This window comes from Crocodylus siamensis, chromosome 1, assembly GCF_052110815.1.
Source record: "Crocodylus siamensis isolate JL-2025a chromosome 1, ASM5211081v1, whole genome shotgun sequence".
In the NCBI taxonomy this organism is placed as follows: domain Eukaryota; kingdom Metazoa; phylum Chordata; order Crocodylia; family Crocodylidae; genus Crocodylus; species Crocodylus siamensis.
This window is the reverse complement of record NC_143395.1, coordinates 281,220,258-281,242,847: the sequence shown is the minus strand read 5'-3', so window position 1 is coordinate 281,242,847 and position 22,590 is coordinate 281,220,258. Positions and strand designations below refer to the sequence as shown.

At 43.2% G+C, this 22,590-nt stretch overlaps 1 protein-coding gene across 4 annotated transcripts in view; it reads right to left on the bottom strand.

Annotated features, from left to right (window-relative positions):
• The window catches only part of MID1 (midline 1), a 395,248-nt gene that overhangs the window by 208,501 nt on the left and 164,157 nt on the right, over positions 1-22,590 (bottom strand). Inside the window, exon 1 of one of the 4 annotated variants that reach the window (XM_090063895.1) lies at positions 18,579-18,828. The exons of the other annotated variants lie outside the window; for them this stretch is intronic. The gene's annotated coding sequence lies outside the window, so the exon portion shown is untranslated. Of the gene's footprint in view, positions 1-18,578; positions 18,829-22,590 lie in introns of those variants that run through there. 4 annotated transcript variants of the gene reach the window in all.

Here is a 22,590-nt window from a genome sequence, read left to right as displayed (position 1 = left end):
TTTTCTAGTGAATATATGCTTAACAAGGTGACCAATGATCTTGTTAAATGTAAGAATCTATTTTCATAATCACTCTGAAAGTTTCACACTCACGTGGCCTAAGATTTTCAGAAGTGATCTGATGTGCCTTTGTTGCAGAGGCCTAACTTCAGGCACTTTATAAGTCCAGATTTTCAGAAAGTGCCAAGTTCCTTTCCTCTGAACATCTGGCTGTTTAAAAATGTTTCAAGATGAGGATGGGTACCTCCCAAAACAGAAAATAAAAAATCATTCCTGAAAACCTTAGTCTTAGACTTCTGTTTGTAATCTCTTTCTTAGGTTTTTGTACCACCATGCTCATCTATTCTTTTTATCCTTCCAACATCTCCTTTGATTTTTCCATCTGTGCTCTACCTGCTCTCTCCTTTCATTCTGTTGGCTTCTGCCAGGCTTTCATAGTCCTATCTCTGTCTCTTACCCTCTCCACATTTTCTCTGGTCAATTCACTCCTCTCACTAAATCGCTATGGCTAGGGACAGACATTACACATAAACAGGTTTAAGTGATCAGAAATGGATATAAACCTGTAACAGAACAGATGTCCAGTGCACATAAACCACTTCCAGAATGGTTGAAAGCAGTTTGAGATAAACCTGATTGAATGTAGTATCAGACTTAACTGATTAGGCTCAAACCAGTTTATGCAATGTCTGTCCCAAACCCCTTGCAGGTTTAAGATAAACTAGACACCCCCAGCATCCCAGCATCCTCTCTGGGCAGGACGGAGCTCTCTGCTTCACAGTAGGACTGGCCCCTCCCCTCTGCTCCCTAGAAAGAGCTCCTATGGCACAGACTTACAGACACAGCAGGGCATACTGGCTTCCTTGTGCCCCTCTCCCCCACCCCTCTGACCACTCACTACTTAAGCAGGGATCCCTTCCTCCCCTCTCCCACAGCACAGACCATAGTCAGCATGTGGTATGCTAGCTAGTGAGGTATAAGGCTCCAGCAGAGACTACAGACACTGGCAAGGTCTGCTGGCTTCCCCCTGCCCTACCCACCCCCCACTGCTCAAGTAGGAAATCCCCCCCTCCCGTCTCCCACAGCATGGATCCCAGCCCCACAGACCCTAGGCATGTGGTGTGCTAGCTAATGCCGAGAGGCATGTGTGTGTGTGGGTGTCTCTCCAATTTCATTGGGACAGGCAGGCAGACAGAACAGGGATTTTAAAGCTAATCAACAAGTCACCCCACTAAGATGTTTAAAAAGAGTTTGAAGTAATGGGAGAGAAGCTATTGTTTTGCTAATTGGGTGATAAAGACTCTTATCAGCTCCTATCTACCTTGCTCACCTATCAGTTTGTTGCAGACAGCATGATGAAGCAGGGAGGGAGTTTGAAAAGCTCCATATCATCAACAGATGCATGCACTGCACACTCCACCTTGCCTCAAAGCACTAGCAAGAGTCTGGGGGCTGACAACTTTCCCATCCCTTGAGCAGCTAGCAGGGAAAAGCCTGGGAGGTGTAGGCAGACCTCCCTAATGAGAAAGTGCTGCTGGGGCCTGGCCATGTCCCCCTCAGGTCAAGTCTGTGCAAGGGAAAGGAGGGCTGCCCTAACACCCACCAGCCACTAGCCTGAACCACTGTAGGAATGTACCTAAATTTCCTCAGTCCAGAGAGAATGTCTGTCCAGTTTCCAACTGGTTCAGCCTAGCCAGGTTAGACTAACCTGCAAAGGTTGAATCAATTCAGGATCAGGCTTTCTGAATCTCTGTCCTTAGCCTATACTGATGATCCATAAAATCCACTACTCCCTTCTGTTGCCAACATTGTAGTAGCTTGGCTGAGAAAATGGAGTTGTTTATTTTGCTGTTATATAAATAAAAGTTATGTACATGTGTTCAAATAATCTAGGACAATTCTCTCAGGTTTATTTGACTGGTAAAGAAACTTTCCTGGTGATGCCTAAATCAACATTTGAATCCTAAGCCTTTAAAGAGCAGAGAGTTTTAAGTGCTGATGCAGCACACTCAGGGGGACCTGTGCACACATCTCAGTGCTATGAAGACTCCCACAGTCTGCCCAGAGACAGATGGCAGCAGTGCATATGACAGCCCTGATCAGCTAACCTATTGCTCAGTCAGCCTGCATCTTGCTTGAGTACAATGTGGGATTGCGAAGGGAGCATAGTCTGCTCCCTGCTCAAATGGGAACTAGGGGAAAGGAGTGGGGAGGAGGGAGAGGGGGCAAAGCATCCTGGGACCGTGGAGAATTTTACTTCTCTCAGAAGGGGCTTAAGATTCTCTTCTCATCCACTCCCTCAGCCTCTACTGTGTTTGAAGGCCCAGAAGATGGGAAAAGAATAGAAGGGCCTTCAGCAAACCTGGATTCCCTGGCATCTTTCAGTGGTAGAGACAGCAATTAAAAATGTTTACTGAGACAAAGAAAAATGTTTCTACTTTAGATATTTCTATGAACATTTTCTCTTATATCTCAATGAAAAAAATTGGAGCCCATGAAGCAAAACTTGTACAATTTTTCCTGTGGTATTTTGCCAAATCCAATGGCTCACATAGCTGTACATTGACTAGCATGTAGCATGCCATAAGTTGACTTGAGAGTAGGTTCAAGCTAAATATCAGGAGGCACTACTTCACAGTCATGGCAGCTAGGAGCTGGAACCAACTTCCAGGGGAAGTGGTGCTCACTCCAACCCTGGGGGTTTCATAGTTTCTAGGGTCGGAAGGGACCTGAGCAGATCATATAGTCCAACCCCCTGCCATGGCAGGAAAAAATACTGGGGTCAAATGACCCCAGCAAGATGTTCATCTAACCTCCTCTTAAACATCCCCAGGGTAGAAGCCTGCACCACTTCTCTTGGAAGCCTGGGGTCTTCAAAAGGAGGGTAGATAATCACCTAGCAAGGGTCATTTAACCCCAGCGCTCTTTCCTGCCCAGGCAGGGGGTTGGACTTGAAGATCTGTTCAGGTCACTTCTGACCCTAACAACTATGAAACTATGATGTAAATGCAAACACAGGACTGTTCTGGCAAAAACCTCATCAGCGGATAGCTCTCTGCACCAAAACAACCCAGACTCAGGACTAAAATGAAATATTTTACATTTCTCCACATTTTCCTTTCTTCTCCTCTGTTTATAGTTCCAACACCACACATAATCTTTGTTATATTTGACTTTCTTCTTCTTCCTTATATGCAGGTATTGCTAAAACTTGCCAATTTTTCCCTACAATAGCTTGAAACTATATCTTTTCTTCTCCGTTTCAGTCATTTGTTTCTTGCTCCATTTTCAGTTTTCAATTCCCACAAACAAAACATGAAACAAATCAGTTCAAAAGATTTGCTCTCGATGAGAGAAGTTCCCTTTCTAGTGTCATGTCACAAAATCAGCCATAACAAATTAAACCAATGATCAGAGTAGTCTAGTATTTCTGAGCCTGGATTCTAGATAATACTTTTGAGATTAAAGTGTGAAACCTGCAACTATGCAATAACCTCAAGACATAGAGGGGAAAAGTTGTGTCATGAACTCAGCTAAATGGTTGGCCTATGTCCTGAAGCATAAAGGCTGGTACTCCTTATTCAAGTTTATCTTAGTGTAGCTGGGCAGCTGTGTTAAAGATATAAATAACTTGTTTAATCAGTCTAAGCTTTTTCTTCCTCAAGGATATCATGTCATGTTAAACTCCATAGGTTGATTAACCATAGTGTCTAAAGAGGAAATTTCTTTGATCAGTTTTGAGTGGACTGGACTTTCCCCAATCATGTTAACTGCTGTTGTATTTTCTGTGTCCTTGATCTCTTTTTAGATTGTCAGTTCTCAGTAGTATGGACCTGATTTTTTTATATCTTTGTTTGTGAATTGCTGTTTCCTGTGGTGATAACTACATGAGACATCTGTGCTCTAGTGACAGCAATCTGCTATTTCCATGAGCAGGAGAGGTAGTTGGCCACGTTAGTCTGAAGTAAGGCAGAAAGTAGGGTCCATTTGCACCACATAGACTAGCTAAATAAGAGATGCATAGTAAGCCACTACTTACAAAACTTATGCTATACCTCTGATGAAGCTTATACCTCTGATGAAGTTCCTTAAGGAGATGATATTTAAGGAGATGAAGTTCCTTAAGGAGTTGTTCCTTAAGGAGATGATACTCAAGGCCCAAGGGGTGACCATCCCAACAAGAAGCAAGGGGGGCAGGAGTGCCCAAAAGCCCCCCTGGCTCACCAAGGGCATCCGGGAATGCCTGATTACCAAAAAGGTAGCGTACAACTGGTGGAAGGGGGGTGCTACCTCCAGAGAGGCTCGGGCCTGTAGGGGGGCTGTCAGGAAAGCTAAGGCAGACATAGAGCCAGGACTAGCGTCCAAGATCAAAGATAATAAAAAGTCCTTTTTCAAATATATAGGGAGGATGAAGAAGGCACCAGGAAATGTGGGGCTCCTGTAAGATTCTCTGGGCAACTTGGTGGTTGCACCAGAGGAGAAAGCTGAGCTCTTTAACCAATTCTTCACCTCCATTTTCTTGTGCAGGGACTGGGACTTCCCCACTGTGATGCAAGACGGACTTGAGGGGAACGCCTCCAGACCTCAGCTTGGGGAGGACCGGGTTACAGAGCTTCTGGAGGGGCTGGACGTGTTCAAATCAGCAGGTCCAGATGCTCTCCACCCCAGGGTGTTGAGGGGACTAGCAGGGGTTATTGCAGGGCCTTTGGCACGGCTTTACGAGCACTCATGGTGCTCAGGCCAGGTGCTAGATTATTGGAAGATAGCCAACGTGGTCCCCATCTTTAAAAAAGGGAGGAGGGAGTACCTGGGCAACTACAGGCCCGTCAGCCTTACCTCAATCCTAGGGAAACTCTTTGAGAAGATCATCAAGGAGCACATCTGCGATAGGCCGGCTTCAGGGATGTTGCTCAAGGGCAACCAGCACAGTTTCATTAGGGGCATGTCATGTCACTCCAACCTGATTGCCTTTTATGATCAGGTCACAAAAGCATTGGATGCAGGTGTTGCCGTGGACGTAGTCTTTCTGGACTTCAGCAAGGCCTTTGACACCATCTCCCACCCCATCCTCATTAAAAAACTAGGCGACTGTAGTATTGATGCCTACACAGTCAGGTGGATTGCAGATTGGCTGAAGGGTCGTACTCAGAGGGTGTTGGTGGACGGGTCATATTCGTCCTGGGGAGAAGTGGGCAGCAGAGTCCCCCAGGGCCACCCACATGATCCAGGGACAACAGGGCAGACCCTACAACGAGAGACTGCAGGACCTGAACCTGTTCAGCCTTCACAAGAGAAGGCTGAGGGGGGACCTGGTGACTGTCTATAAACTCACTAGAGGGGACCAGAAGGGTTTGGGAGAGACCTTGTTTCCCCTAGCACCCCCTGGCATAACAAGGAATAACGGTCGTAAGTTGTTGGAGAGTAGGTTTAGATTAGACATCCATAAGAACTACTTTACAGTTAGGGTGGCTAGGATCTGGAACCAGCTTCCAAGGGAAGTGGTGTTGGCTCCTACCCTGGGAGTCTTTAAGAAGAGGCTTAATGCCTACCTGGCTAGAGTCATTTGAGCCCAGTTTTTCTCCTGCCCAGGAGGTCCCTTCTGACCCTACTTCTGTGATTCTATGAAGTTGGTCTATAACAGTGATTATCAACCAGGATACCATGGAATCCTTTTATAGGTGCTACTTGATGCCATGAAGTGTTAGCACTGTTAGGTATACAAACATGATTCACAAGATAAACCAAATGATTTCAAAGAAGCAGCAATAGCGTTAACAAAAAAAAACCCAAAAAAAATCTGACCTGTTGTGGTCTTTCTGAAAAATACAGAATAATGCAGGAAATTTATTATTTTTCTGTACATTTTTCCCACAGTAAAAAATGAGTGAAAATGAAGAGTTGGCATTTTCTGAGGGGTGCCTTGAGCCTAAAGAGGGAACCCCTGAGTCTAGAAAGGTTGAAAACCACTGGTCTATAAAGGTACATAATCTATACTGCCTTCTACATCCAGTCACCTGATGGTTTTACACTTCTTTAAATAAATAAAAAGAAAAATATTAGTTTTCTCCAGTGTTTCTTTCGCAGTCAGTACATTCAGAGATTATATTATGGGAGGATTTTTTAACCTTCAGTAACAAAGCTTGATTATGGATCAGGAGCACATGCTACAGCATTGAAGAGTCACCTTTGAACATACATTTTCATCAGGCTTTTGTTCCAATTAAGCTGGTTAACAGAGGATGTAAGAGCATTTGCATCTGAGGCACATTCAGGGATTTGAGATAGTAATTACAATTTTAAATTTTACTTGAGCTGAAAAATCTGAGTAAATGGGACCTTTTGAAGATTACACTTATTTGTGAAGAAACTGTGGGGAAATTATGTAGTTCATCTCTTATGAAAATATTGTAATTCTTGTAAGAAACAAGCTCACATTCAAACCCTGAGAACCATCTGATATTATATAACAAAGATTTAACACAGTATTAAAACATATAAAAGCAGACAGAAGTCCTGTTCCTGCTCCTAGAGAATAGGCCAGTCCTTGAATCATTTGCACATGGATGGCAGACTTACTCAGCGAAGCAGTCCCATGGAATTCACCTACAGACAGATGCTAAGAAAATAAAATTATCACCTTACAACAGGCCATGGAGAAGGGGTCAAGGGTACATCTATAGAACCAACACTCTTCTTTTTATATGGGGATTGATGCATGGGCAAGAAGAACTGAGGGATAAGTGGGGCTGTGACTACTCCAATACAGCAGTGAGTGGAGATGTACTGATACAGAGGGATAATAAATGTGCTAAACTAGAAGTAGATTAATTTCCCCACTGGAGCAAAGAGAAGCTACATTTCATCCCTAGCTTGATCTGATAGCACTGTATACTACCCTATGGTTCAGTGTAGACTATAAAGATAACCACAGAAGTCCAGACATTGCAAAAGAAAACAAAAATACAAATATATTGTTATATGACTCTACAGATCAGTAATTAGAGCACCAGTTTTGTAAACCTGGGGTTGGGAATCCATGTCTATCTAGGATGTAGGACAGGAATTTTTGGAGGAAATACCCCAAGCCATAGAACAGTCACCTTACAAAGGAGAAAGTGTGGGTTGAAGACCTGAGCTATTCAGGAGAGTCAAATTTGGGGGGTGGGGGCGGGCAGTGCAAGCAGGAAGGCAGGAAGGAAGCAGGAAGAGGTTTGCACTAGATCAGTGTTCTCAACCCTTTTTGTACAAGGACCCATTTGTAAACAGTGATGGCTGGTCCCAGCTATAGCCCCCTGGCCCTGTCAGCACCCCTCATTCCTGACCCATAGCCCCCTGTCCTTGCTGGTGTCCTTCACTTCCAAGTCACAGACCCCTGGCCCTGCTGGTGCCCTCACTCCTGACCCACAGCCCAAGTCTCCTGCCCCTCTGGCCCATGCTGGTGCTCCTCATTCCCAACCCACAGCCCTCTACCCCTCTCCAGCCCTGCTGGAGAGGCTGGGCCCAGCTGCCCCTGTCCTGCTCGGGCCAGAGTGCAGTGGCTGCAGCAGCTCTGGCTAATGTGGGCAGCAGTGGAGTGAGTCTGACCCTGGTATGGGCTGTAGAGAGGAGGAGGGGAGGTCTGAGACACCTCACCATCCCTGCCCTGAGCTGGAGCTCCCGCACTATACCAGGTAGACAGCTTGGCTATGGCCCCTCCTGGCCTATGAGCAGCATCTCCCAGGCACCAGACCCAGTGCTGCTGGCCTAACCATGCAGCTCCCCACCACCACCACCACCAAAGGACCCCCCCCATCCCATTCCCCTACTGCAGGGGTAGGCACCTCCTCCTGTGCCCTGCTACCCTGACACAGCTTTGGTGCCCAGCCACCTTCTCCCAGTGCTGGCAGGCACCTACCCCCATCCCACACCCATCCCTCTACACATGCACATTCCTGGACAGTCCCCAAGCCCTTGTCCTCCAACCCCTACTCCCCATACACTTACCTGCATCCAGTTGCTGGGGCTGCTCCCATGACCCTGCCTAGCTGCATGCTGGCCATATGCATGTAGCGCACATGCGCCCACAGCCTCCAATCACCCCAAGCGTCTCCTTGGAGGCTGGAATGCTGCCAGCCTGTAAAGGGAAACCCATGCCTTCCCACATTTTTCTGGGACTTGCTTGTGTCCCTTTCAAATATTCTTGTGACCCATTTTTGGGTCACGACCCACAGGTTGAGAAACAGTGGACCAGATAACCTTTGAGGCTTCTTTCTATTCTATGAGTTTATCTAAGAAGGTGCTTGCTCAGGTTCAGTGGTAAAAAACATTTCTTGTCAGAGTATTACAAGCAGCTTTTCCAGGTCCCATCCATTTCACATTTATTCACAATAAGCCATCCAACTCTCTATATTTGTAACATTGCAGGCAATGGCAAGAAACTTAACTAACATTAAAGAAACAAACAAAAACCCCATAAACAAACATATGTATAGTGTCATGAGGTGATACAGTCACTTGCCAATGAATACTGGTTGATACATGGGGTTTAGCAAAGTTTTATACGTGGCCAAAGAGAAAGCCCTAAGAATTAGTACATCTGCTTTTGTCAGTTATTTTTAAAAAGCTCCCTTTTAGCATATAAACAGACCATGTAGCACACAGGAAGACAATTTTGGGATTTTTTGTTTTGTTTTTGCCATATCCAGATATCTAGAGTTAGCCTAGAGGATCCTTGTACAGAATAAGTAAATATAAATAAAGCAAAATAAATTATATATAAAGTATTGAGAAAACACTGCAATGTAAGAAGGATGTTATGTTAAACTGTTCATCCAAGAGGATGACATAACAAATACTGACATAATTTCCAAGCAGCAAAGAAAAACTAGGTCAAATCACATTGACCTATCTAACATAATAAGGCTTTTTTTCAGATTTTTACAATGTAGACCATGTCTGCAGGCATTAATGTCCACTGTTATCAATGTAGAGTGTTGTCACAGTGTTTTAATGTCTTATCACCATGTTGTGTTAATTAGACCAAAACAATATAGTGCACTTTTGAACTGTTTAAGTTCTAGTTGGAATCCCTACCTAAGCTGTACTCGTTGGCTTACCAAAGCACAAATGAAAAGCCATTAAACACTTTATTAAAAGTTACATTAATCTTCACAAATTGCTCTGTTCAATTCACTTCATTTGTGTTTAAAGAGGGGGGTTCTACAATTAATTTATCCCATTCAACAAGTCAGCAGAGTGTGCACTGGTTTTGACCCCGGTATAAAAAGTAACAGCACAGGTGCAGATCTGTACATGCAGCTGATACAGACACACATGTGCACATCAATTCCTTCTATCCCTTGCCATTACACTTCCTGGCCTCAACCCTTTATCCAGGCTGTACATAGAAAGTTACAACCATATTGCTGTCTCAGCATTTTTCTTCCAGTGTCACCTTTTCTCCATGAGCTCTTGTCAAGCTAATATGACTCAATTGTAAAGGAAATACTGCATTTTTCAAGAATGGATTCAGAAATTTATGGGTGCACAGCTGTCTGACTGAAAGCTCCTAGGAATTTTACTTTCTATTGCAGGAAGAAAATGCAATTAGCAAGAAGCTGATAATCCTGGTTCATTGCTTTGCTTTGGGGCTAGAGAGGGTGTGGTGGAAAAAATGGGGGCCTATCCCTCTGCCTCTCTGGCCCCAGAGGGCAGAAGGAGGAGAGCCTAAGCATCTGGACCTTCTGCCTTTCTAGCAGCCAGAGTCATAGAGAAGGGACACAAAGGGTAAGAGCACTCAGCAGCTGTCATGGAAAACTTAAACTTTTCCAACAGCATAAAAGTTTCCCCAACTTAAAAAAAAAATTATGTTTGAAGAAATGTTTTCTTTTTGGTTGAAAACCTTTCCAGTAGAAAATTCCCAGATGATAGTACTGCAGATTCCTTTGTGGCTAAGATTTGATGACCAGCTGGGGTCAAGTAGGGAGTGAGGATACAGTTCAATATTAAGACGACAGATTTTATTGAACAAGCAGTGGGAGGCAGCTCATGGATAAAAAAGTCTAAGAAAGGGAAAAACAGGGAAAGGGAGTTTGGACTGTGTATCAGAGAGGCCAGGTGCAGCAGCTTGTACCAAACCGGTAAAGAACGATGTTGTATAGGATGCATGGATAACCAACCAGACGCATTTTATGGAATGTTGTGTGTGTACATGTAACACCAAAATGGTTCACAGTGAACCAGTTCAAAATAGTACTTGATTTTTCAGATACACTTTTGAACAATTCCAGGTGAATCTAAACCAGGTTAACAGGTGCATATGTCTATTCACTTCATATTTAAACTACATTTAAGCCCTTTCAAGTGTTATGCATGTTCATCCCCTCAGTATCTACTGTTGGAACAGTACCTTTGTATAAACAACTCAATGTTTGTTAGGCCAAAGAGAGACTGACTCTACAGCCTAGCTAATCACCATGCTTTTGTAATTCTAGGATTGTCTGCTTGTTCATTCATTCTGTCTGTAAAGGAAATGGGGGTGGGAGGGGAGAACAATTCCAAATTTTATCTCCAATATGGAACACATTTTTTCAATAACTGAAAAAGTTTTATCTATAGAGAAAATGTCTCCCACATCTGTTCCTGAGTGCTTAGAAGAGATAAGAACCATCAGCAAAGGTGATCAGGGAGATTCTGTTTTAGGCTGTGTACATGGATTCAAATAACCTGGGAGAAACTCCTAGGTGTGTTCTCCTGGTACAGAAACTTAACCAGAGCTGAATGTACAGACATTCAAATGATGAGGCCCCGAACACTGGGGATCTTGCAGTGCTGACACTGTGTAGCCAGGGGGACGGGCCCTATGAACACATCTAAGTATGCTTTGCAGGTTCCCTTAGTCTGCCTGAGACAGATGGCAACACTGCATAGGGTAGCCCATGGTCAGCTTGTGTCTCTGCAGCACAATGTAGGAATTGTGAAGGTGGAGCTTTCTGCTCCCTGCTGGAGACACAGTGTCTCTCTAGGAGGAGGGATGGGGGAGAATGCTAGAGAACTATGTTCTTTTCTGAAAGAAGCCAGCATACAGACACACTCTCTCCCAGGAGAGTGATTTAATCCTGGTTATTCCCAGGTTATTTCTCTGGAGCTGCCATTTTTATTCAGGGAGAAAATGCCTGAACATCTGTATTTGTGGTTTCTTACAGCCAGAAGCTGAGGCGACCTGAGCAGGGTGCAGGGCCCAGGGCAAATCAGCCCCCGGACACAAGGAAGCCGGAGGCAGATTCAGTGGCAGTGGGGGCAGGACGGCAGCGAGTGGCTGGAGGCACCGGATTCAGTGGTGCTGAGCAGCTGGACTTGAAGCAGCAGCAGCGCAGCCGGGCTCTGCAGGGCCCCCCAAAGCATGGGACCCAATGCAATCACCCCGATTTGCGCCCCCCACCCCCACCCCAGGACAGCCCTGGCCAGAAGCATTTTTGTACAGCTCTCTGTTGGGGCAGGAGCCATGTTTTGCTGATTCTAAATAGGTTGACCCTAGGCTGTACCGCTACCTTTGCGTCCAGTAGAACCATTCCACTTATACACGTGAAAAACTTTTCACATGGATTATTATTCCCAGGGGGTTATGAGCTGGTTTTGACATGACTGTACAATGTCACTTGATACTTTTCTTTGAATTTCTTGCATCTTAAGCCAGCAGATGATAGAACATTCACAAAGATTAAGTTTTCAGGTGCTGGGGGACAGTGAAAATAAAAGAAGTGTCCTCATTTGGTTTCCTAGCAGCAAAAGTGATCTTGACAGAGTGAATGCAAAGAAAAGTCTGAAGATAGATGTGATGTGCATGTATAATGCATGACTTTTATGTTAAAAGGGTTAAAAGTTGTGGAAAACTGTCAGGATTCTGATACAAAAGCTTTGATTTATCCCTTCTCTTCCAGAAAGAAAAGTTAATGTCTATCAATTGCCAACAACTTTCCACAGTCATAAAATTCATCTTAATAAACTAGATAATTTATTAACATATTACTGTAGCAAAACATCTTCATTTCAGTCCACAGCATTATAATGCAAATTCATACCAAACCATGCAGCTTTTTATTTGCTGTCCCACTGAGTTCGTAGCACAGCCTTAGCCTTCTTTTAATCCCTTTACTACTTTAAAAAGTGCTTTTCAGATGCAGAGAACTTAACATTTATGTTACAAGAAAGGCCTAATGATACTCCAGGGCCAAATAAACATGGCCTGCAGTGTTAGGTTCAGCTTTTTTTTAAGCTTGCATATCTGTCCATACACAACCTCAAGGAATGACATAGTAAATAATAACAATAAGTAAGTATAAAGTGGAAAGAAATGGAGAGGAATCACTTTAAATAATTGAGATCTATTTTAGTATATGGAAGTGAGGTAAAAATGAACAATTATTTGGTGCCTTTTGCAATTTCTGTAAAAGTTTGATTCTACACTATAGTGTTGAGATCTCAAGTATATATAGGAGTCCTCAACAGCCTGTTGAACCTCCAAACATCATGCATGTATAAAGAGTGCATAAATAAGCAGATATGGAACAAGTGTGGATAAACTTAAAAGTCTCCAAATTTAAGTTCAAATAGCTGTACTGAAATGCTTATTCATAACTTACATGCACTTCTGCATATCCACTTTCTTCTCATTCTAATCTCTGCCTCCTATCATTCACTCTTTCCTCTAAACCTCTTCAGAGTTTTCTCCCCGACTAATAAGCTGTTACTCACTTGTCACCCCCAAAGAATATCGCTGACCCACCCTCTATCCCTACTCCCTTTCCTCTGGTACTCTTCTGCTGAGGGACTCTGCAAACTGATACAATGTTTAATCTGCTCAAAAGCTTCCCCAGGTGTAAGTGTCCCAGAATGCATTGCCTCTGCCTTCCATCCTACAAAAGCCTTGGAATTCTTTAGACAGGAAATCAGCAGCCAGCCTGTCAGAGCACACCAGACATTCTGAGTGCTTGAAACCTTGACATGGATTTCTTGGGAGAAATATATCTACAAAATTTAGAACCAAATAAAAGGTTTAGGTTTAGTTCTGCTCAAGATGTGGGAGAAGGTGTAGGTTTTCTTTATTGTAACCAAATAGCAGGATGTGCAGCCCCACTATGGATTATTATGCTATTTAATAGCATGCAATTGGTAAACTAGTTATATCTTTTAGGATTCAGTATAAACTTAATGGCTAAGTACAGACAGTCAAATAGGCTGAGGCTTAATTGATTCGATCTTTGCAGGTTAGTCTGAGCTGTGTAGATTGAATCGATAAGCAAGTGAACAGGCATTCACTTTTGATTACAGAAATACAGCCAAATGCCTGTAGTGGCCCAGGCCAGAAGCCAAGGGGACACTAGAACACACCCGGCTCTGCTGGAGCAAACAGCTTGGGCCAAGGCTAGCCTGCCCGCCCTGTGAGAAGGGCGGGGGGGAGCACAAAGCATCCTGGGGACTAAGTTAACTTGAACTGGATGGGATTGGGGACAGAAGTTCAATAAACCAATTTAACTTAAATCAGTTAAGTTGGATACTCCGTGCATCCAGGTTTATCTTTAATCTGTTTCAGCAATTTTGAAAGCATTTTATGTGCACTAAATTTCTGTTGTGTTATAGATTTGAACCAGTTTCCGATCACTTACACCAGTTTGTGTGATTTCTGTCCCTAGCCAATGAGAAGAGTGACTATGTCAGTTCTAGAATTTTTGCTGGCTCAGCTTTAGGTTTAAATTCTTTCCTGCAATTTTTTTTTAAATTTCAAGCCTGACCTCTACAGGTAGATAACCGAAATAGGTATTGTCTTATGATTACAAGTTGTGTAAACCATTTCTTAATCTTGCAGCAGGCCAATGTTCCAACTAATTCAAACACCTTTGAGGAAAATTAAATATTTAAAGGCTTATTTTAAAAACACCAATATTTGCACTGACGTCATGCTCACTTTATTCTAGCAAATGGATTTTTGCATAACGTGTGCACCCACAATAAATAAGCAATACCATCCAGTTATCTTTTTCTACTCCCTTTTTTGTTCTCTTCCCCCCTGCTTATCTACCACGTATCTGATGCAGCATGTTCTTTTATATCTATAGAAACAAATGTTACTTTCAAGTCAGTAACATAAATCGTGTTCTGCAAAATTCATGTTTTTAAATGCCCTGATTGGGGCATTTTTGCTGCCTTTTTTTTTTTTAAATCATAACCAACTATTCTAACAAACTATTCTTTGTCCAGTGAATGAGTCCCCTCTGTTCCCACAAACCTACAGCACATGTTGCCATAGTTACTCTGCATGTCTATTTACCACACAAGTGATCAAAGAAAGCAGACAACACACACATACACATATACATACAAAAACCTTGCCAGACTTCCTACTGGGTTATGTCCAGCCACTAATTAACTGATATATTCTCAGCCTACGGACTCCATACATTTGTTTTCTTTATTGTATGGGGTACACAAAAAAAGCAGTATTCCCCGAGATAAAGTTTGAAGCAGCTCTTCCTATATGGTTACTATATTTCAGTGTAAGGAAATATTTTTCTCAGTGAGGAATAAATTAAGAATTAAAAAAGGTGTGCTACAAAAACTCGGAAATAAAAACCACATGCTCAAAAGCTAACATCTGTATAAAAAGGGGATGATTTTATATTTTACATGTGCTATCAACTAAACTCTACCCAGTGCGTATTCACTCTGTAAGTCATATGCCATAAAAACTGCATGCTTATATTTATTATAAATAAGAATTGAAAGAGCCTTCTGTGCCTTATGGATTTCGTTTTCACTTTTAATTAGATTTCAAATGTACCATCAGTAACCATTTTCATTTTGGACCATTTTCAGTCTAAGGAGCCTGATCCTGTCCTGATCCAAGTCAATGGAGATCATGTCATTTTACTTCAACGCATGGAAAAATCAATCTGCTGTCAGAACAACCTGTGAGCTGAATTATGATACTGGCAGATCCGAAATCATTATTGTGGCCAACAATGGAGTTTAAGAACAGGGAATATTGATATCCCTGTGCTTCTAATTGTCATGGAATAGATTTGGGCAACCTAAAACAGATACCACAGTGCCCTCTCCAGTTCTCAAGTAAATTCTAAGAATAGACATGGAAAATAAATCCAGTCAGAGTGGCCTCATCAAACACTTGAGGTCTGGCACGCAAGACTACGGATTCTTAAGTAAGGAGTTGATCATTTTTGAGTTTCTTTACCTGTGACCTTTTCTCCCTTAATGAATTGGACAGAATTTAAGTAGAGAACCTTAAGATTTGTTAGGTAGTAAGGATTTTCTGCTACCATTTCACAGCTTCTGAAAAAACACAGAGTTCACTTTCTTATCCCTACACAAGGTCAGGTAGGCTTATTCTTGTTTAGATGCATGACATTTTCCAGCCACTGAATACCCAATATACTCCCAAAGAAGTGATATACACAGTAGCATGGGCGACTCGTGCCTCCCAAGTCTGGGGGAGCATCAGCAAGGCATGACCAGGGGAGAGAGTCCCCCAGTGGCCAACTGGCCACTGGGGCAGTGGTTCCCCAATGGCCAAGCAGTGACTGGGGGAGTTCCCCAACAGCCAGTCTCTGAGCACACTGGTGGCATGGAGCCAATTTTAGGGAAGACACTAGCACTCTCCATGCCCAGACTGCAATGCTTGCTGTCAGGGAGGGCACCAGTGTTTGGGGAGGGGGGGGGAGAAGTCCTCCCCCTCTGTGCCCCCCCTATGCATCACTAATGCACAGTAGTTGTAGGGGGAACTTCGTATTTTCACTACAGAAGTTGCAGTCAGGATATTACTTGCATGACAGCACAGAAACAGCTTTTGCTGAGGTTTCAAATGACCTCCTGATAAAGACTGCTTCTTTTTACCTGCCTCATTTACAAGTCTCTACACAGCATTCTATACCACCAACCATACTGCTATCCTGCAAGTTCACTTACAGACTGCTGGCTGGGCACAATTGTAGAGCAGGTTGAATCTTATCAGCTCAACAGGCTGCATATTACATTTCTATGGAAAACTGCTGCTCTTCTACTAGGGAAGTTAGTTTCATTGCTCTCTTCTGAGGATAGGCACTATTGTTCACTATCTGTAACATGTCTTTGGGCTAGACCATTCATCTGCACAATGTGTAGTTGCATTTCAATGCTGATGACACACTTTCCTGTGTGATGGTTAACCCTAAAAATCCAAACAACACTGCAATTTGTGATGACAAGTCATGCAACAGTTACGTAAGACCTACCATTTCTTGAATGTGCCTTTTTGTTAGATATTTTTAAAACAGAGACAAGGCCATTTCACAACTCTTTTTTCATGATATGTGCTTTTTTATTTTAAACTGATTTCTAGTGATTGCATTTGATAGGTTATCCAGATTTTCAATTACCTTGTAAAAAGACTATATCAATCCCTATCATGATATAGTATGTGTCCTTTCAATTCTAGATTACTAGCTCACTCGATTTTGTTCAGCAAACACTTGTAGTAAATACTGACTGTGTCCTCTGCCAAACTGAAAAAGTTTATAAATATATAAATAAATAAAACACAGAAATCCTCTGAGAACTTCAGTTGTACACCTGAAGGTTTTGAATTACACTTTGACTCCTGGGAGCGTCTACAAAAAAAATTAACCATTGATTAACAAGTCCACCTAAGTGAAGGAGCAATCTGATCAGAGACATCCCTCCTCCGCCCCCCCAGTCAAATCTTACAGGGGGCTCTCATATCTTATGGGGGAACTCAGCTCCTCCCCCACCCCGGAGCTCCCACTTAATTTGCATCCTGTACACCTAGCATAGCTAAGCACATACACAGTTGCAAATCTTGAATGAAAGTAGTTGCTCTGTTTTTGGGATATCAAATTAGCTTTCAGTTATACAAGGAATAACTGCACTGAAATTAAGTGGCTGGCCCACAGCACTGTAAAATGCGTATCCACTCCACTTTATGGGTTAACTTTATGGGTTCAGCTTCCCATAGTATACTGCTCATTCAAAGGAAGTGAAAGAAGGGAGACATCTGTTGGATCAAGATGGGCATTACCAAAGGAGGCAAGACTATCTTATTGCTGTCTGCTTTTCCCCTATTCCTTTTGCTTAGAAGACATCAAGGAACATTTTCATTTTCTCACTTGATATTCACCCTTTAAAAAATTATTATTTTCTGACCTATTTGTCTGCCTCTTCCTTTCACTGAACTGTGCACCCTCTCTCACACACACACACACAAATGTGCTTTTTAAACATGTGCTATAAATATAAGCATCCTAGAAAGGCATTATTCATCCAGTGGTAACAGTTTTGTAGCTAGCATTTTGTTGTGCTGTATGTCATTTTAATCTCTTTTGTCACTGCTTTAACACCCCTTTTTGCTAAGTGGAGTTGGGTAGAGGAAGGATGTGACCAAGTACAAATGATGCAGTACACACTTTAGTTTTCATTTGCATGGTGACAAGAAATCTCTCAATCAGTGACCTTTAAGAAGGGGCAAATGGATTTTTGCCCAATACCAAAAACTGCTCCCCTCCTTATGGCAGACTAGACTAAAATACTTAAGATCCCCACCTTGTTTTGAAAAATCAGGAAAAAACGCTCCACTTGCACTGCAGGTGCAAACTTCTTTCCATCGCCCCCTCATCCCCCACCAAGCCCTACAGACTATAGAGACTTCCTTGAATATCACTCACACAAAGAAACTAGAATGCTTTTCTCAGATAAACCATTTCATCTATTGTTTTATAGGTAGCCAAAGTATAAGATGATTTTTATGTTGATTTTCAAGGGTCTTCCAGCTGGAACTGATTTAGTTTTAAGATACAGCTCTGTCAGTGCTCTGCACTCCCTCAGTCCTTTTCTAACTGCGTATTTTTGTTGTAAAACTATGCACCATAAATGATGAAAACATTTCCCACTGTGAACTTGAACTATGGGAATACAAGTTGAATGTAGGGGGCAGAGGAAAGAGCTGGTTTTGTCTATTCAGGTAGACAGCAAGCTTTAAAAAAAATCTTATTTGAATACTCACTGGTTTTCTAGATAATTTTATTCAGTGCTAAAGTACTTTTTAAAAACTGTAAGATGACTTGAGACCAATATATTTTAAAGCTATTGAAAAACGTAAGTGGTATGTAAGAGTGTTATGCATGGTTAAATAAATCAGCCCTGCACAGTACTGACACATCTACAATTATACCCACAAGTTTTCTCAGCATATGTATCATAAATGAAGCTGTGAGAGAGCCTCCATAATACAGTCAAGCCATGGCAAACAAGAATTGATTAGCATATCCTACAAACAGCTTTCATGCACTTAGAAAATCCTGAATCACACAATGACTTGCATGGCATCCCTTAGTACCAGAAGAATCAAACTGAAAGTAAAAACTCCTGCTCAGTTAATTTTAACCTTCCCTTTAAAAACAAATCGCAGGGCTTCAGGCTAAAAACCTACACTCTGCAAAGGTTATCTAGCAAGCAAAGGTTTACAGAGCAACCCAGCCTTTTCCCTTCTCCCTAGCCTTTTGAAACCTCTGAATGCTTTGCAGTCTGTTTCTTACCTGCCTCATGTTTAGAATTCCATTATCCATCCAGCAGGGAACAATCTGCTTCCAAACTTACGGTGCAGTTTCAGAGTAAAAACACAAATCCGTCAAGTTCCCTAGCACAAACAAGCTGGTCAGTTTTTCGCTCTCATTTCCTTTTATCTTTTTTCTGTGGAGAGTCTTCCTAAAACAATGTCAAGTTTCTAAACCTTTTCTCCTAGCCTATTAAAAGTCAGGAGTAGGGAGGCAACTGTTCGCTTAGCTCTTATTTCAAATCACAGCCCAGAGATGTAGTAGTTGGCTGAATTAGGCCATGAAATACCTTCACCAATCAGGATAAAGGGGAGGGAGATAGAGCACATAAAGGCTGCCTACATGAGGATTAGGAAAGCTTTCAAGGATTTAAAAGACTGAAAGCAGCTGGAAACAGTGTCTAAGGCTACAAAGAGGGAAGTCAATTTGTGGTATAAGAGATTATTTCCATTCTTATCTAACTGCTCTGGGTCTGCTCAAAGCTTATCAGACTCCTGAGACTTAAAAACAAGAAAATGTAAATGCCCAGTAAAACTACTGAAATATTGGAGAGCTGCACAAGCACTTAACCAGGGACGCTGCAGAGCAGCAACGCCCATTCTGTTAAGAACCACAAGTCACTAACAATATAGGAAACATCAACTTTGAAAGTCCTATCAGATTAGAAGGCATAAAACAGCAGGACAGGAATGGAAAGGAGGCAAAATATGATCAGCAATTTACATGTAGAGCAAATGTGCATCTGCCTCAAGAAACAGAAATCTATGAAAATACGCACAGGAATCTGTAGAAACCAGAAAAGACTCTGTCATACAATCTAATTTGTCTCACTAACAAACATCTAGCATTAGCATTAAATTTTGATTCTTCTGTTTAGGCAGGATATCAATTTTGCCAGTTTGTTCCAAGCCTAAATTTATACTATACTCCATTTTCCATTGCATAAAATAATCCAGACTTTTAATAAATTGGGGGGTGGAGGGAGGTGGCCAGGTGGGAGTTTCAATCTTTTTCCAGTGGCACCAATTTTAGCTGTTCAGTGCCCCATGTGTGTCCTTCATTATCTTCCTTTAAAATTAACTGAACTTGATTTGTGGCTGCTGTTTTTTAAGCCAGAAAATAGAGAAAGCTACAAAACTGTGGATTCACATCCATCCACTCCTATGGTCTTCCCTACAACGTCCACCCTGCTGTCTCAATCTTAAAATCAGTTTAGAAGGCTGCTAGTTTCTCTCTTCCACTCTAAATGGAAATCTGTCTTTTGATCTCAAGGGACAATTGGACAAATCTGATGTCTGAAGAAAAACCTCCGCATTGTAAATTTGCTACAGCAAGGAGTATACTGGCAAGGCTAGTAGTCACTACCCAAAAGATTCCTATCAAGTCAAGAGATCTACTGTACTGAGCTGCAGAAAATAAAAGTGTTACACTGATATGCTGCTAGTATTTTAATTAAAATGTTTTTAAAGCATGTTTCCCTTTACCCTGTGATAAACTTCCTATACCAAAACTGTCTATATTGCACGGTTAGGAGTGAAGGATAGGAGAATATATTAATTTGTTCTTCCATTTAAAATAAAATATTGTTTTCATAAGCATAAATAAGAAAGGAAGTAATATCATATTTGCCAAATCCTCTCCTATGAACAGAAAATACATGACAAAATTGATGGGTAAGAGGTAGGGGAAAGCTCACATTAAGATACCTTTACATTCCTTAGATTGTAGGTTGGCCGTGTGTTTCTGTGATCCCAACATTTCAACTAACGCATCAAGGGTTCTTAAACTTGCAGCAAGTGTCAGCAGCCCCTAAAGGACTGGTAGGGCACACTACATAAGGATAACTGCATAAGGATTACCTACAGCAGCTACAGAAGGAATGACTTAGGCATCCTCTAGTGGCCAACTATAGCAATGTTAGGGACTCTTCACTAAAAAAGCTGTTCCTGAGAGTCTGGTGCATTAATAGACATGTTTAAAGTCTGTATCTGGAAAACTGCCTGCATCTACAGTTCACTATCCAGATCATGCCATCTTAAATGTTTCATGCAACCTTTTGCTGTACTAAACCTAGGAGAAATCACTAAGGAATGCACTCACTGGCTAGGGACAGACCTTTAAAAAGCCAGAGCCCAAATTAAATCAATCTTTGCAGGTTAGTCTAACCCACCTAGATTGAACCAATTTGCAACTGAATAGACATTCAGGAACTGCAGGCACATGCCTGCAGTGGCTCAGGCCAGAAGCCGGGGGGCACTAGAGCGTGCCCTTGAATGCAGAGAAGCTGGTTTTGGGGGGGAGGAGGGGAGGGACACACCATAGCCAGGCCCTCCCTGTCCCACTGGCACAGACCTGGGCTGGAGTCAGCTGGGCGCTCCCCACTTGCCACTACAGTGGCTAAGGCGGAAGTGCAGCCAGACACTGGCTGGCATGGACCCCTAAGGCAAAGGGGGCAGGGAGGGAATTATCCCCCCGCCCACCCTCTCAGCACCTGGAGGACTGCAGCTGGGGTCTGCCAGCCCCATCCACTGCCTCTGCTGATTGCTGCCTGTGCAGGGTAAGCAGTGGGATAAGCTTGTTCCATCTCCTCTGATAGATGCCAAAAGGAGGGGGGAAATAACTCTCCCTGTCCCTTCACCTAAGGGGGCCATGCCAGCCAGCTTCTGGCCACACCCCAGCCCCTGCTGCTGAAGCAGCAATGGGGGAGTAGCTCTGGCACTGTAGCAACCCCTCACATGGTTTCCCAGGAGCTCAAGCCTCTCCCAGTGAGGGGTTGCACTGTGGGTGGGAGTGGGGCAGGCAGAGCTGCTGCATACTGCATGGGGCAAGCAGCAGTATCGGTGCTTGGAGGGGTGGCCATAGCCCCCAACAAAGCACCCTCCTAGCACCACTGCTGCTCACCCCACACAGTCTGCAGCAGCTCTAACTGCCCCGCAGCTGCCCGCAGTGCAGTTCCCCCGCCCCCACTGGGAAGAGGCTTTCACTCCCTGGGAAACCTTGAGAGGGGCTGCTGCCCCCATCATGGCCCCTGCCCACTTGCTACTCCAGCTGCAGGGGCAGAGGCACATCCAGAGGCTGGCCAGCATGGGCCCCTTAGGTGTCATGGCTGTCAGACCCTGGCTGTGGTCCCTCAGGGGCAGAGAGGGGAATAAACCCTCTTCCTGCCCCCTCTGCCTCAGAGGGCCATACTTGTCCCTGTAGCAGTGAGGTGGGAGTGCCAGGCAGACCCAGCCTGGAATTAAACCACCTCCTTGGCTAGTTCCCTTGAGGCTACGGCCAGGGTTGGCCACATCCCTGCCACTGGAGCAGCAAGTAGAGAAATGCCTGGCAGCAGCTGCTGGGGTTTGTGCTGATGGGACAGGGGAGGGAGGGGGGAATAAATCTCTTACCTGCCCCCTTCAACTTAGAGGGCCAGTGTCTGGCCATGCCTCTACCCCTGCTCTGGCTAGAGAGCAGAGGGGCAGGGTCAGCCCTGCTCTCTGGGGCAGACCACACAGCCTAGCCCAGGGCTGCAAAATGCTGCGGGCTGTGATTTAACTTGAACCAGGAAGGAGTCTGGGACAGAAGTTTCATAAACCAGCTTGAGCTCAGTCAGTTAAGTCTGATACTACATTCAACCAGGTTTATTTCAAACCAATTTCAGCCATTTTGAGACTGGTTTATATGCACTGATCTTCTGTTCTGTTACAGGTTTAAACCAGTTTCCGATCACTTAAACTGGTGAACCAAAGGTAAAAAGAATAATGCTACTGTATAATAATCTGAACCCCGGGGAAAAGTAATGTCTGCCAAGAGTGATTTAGCAGTATCCAGAGACAGGACAAAATTTACCAAAAACTGGAGAATTATTACACGTTTCCTGCAATTTGGTCTCAGCACTTTAACTCAAGGAACCTCCAGCACACTACCTGGGAATCTTTTTATTCATCTTTAGTTATGTAAGTCATATAAAGGAAGATGAAGAAATGATAAGAACACTTCAAGAAAGACAAGT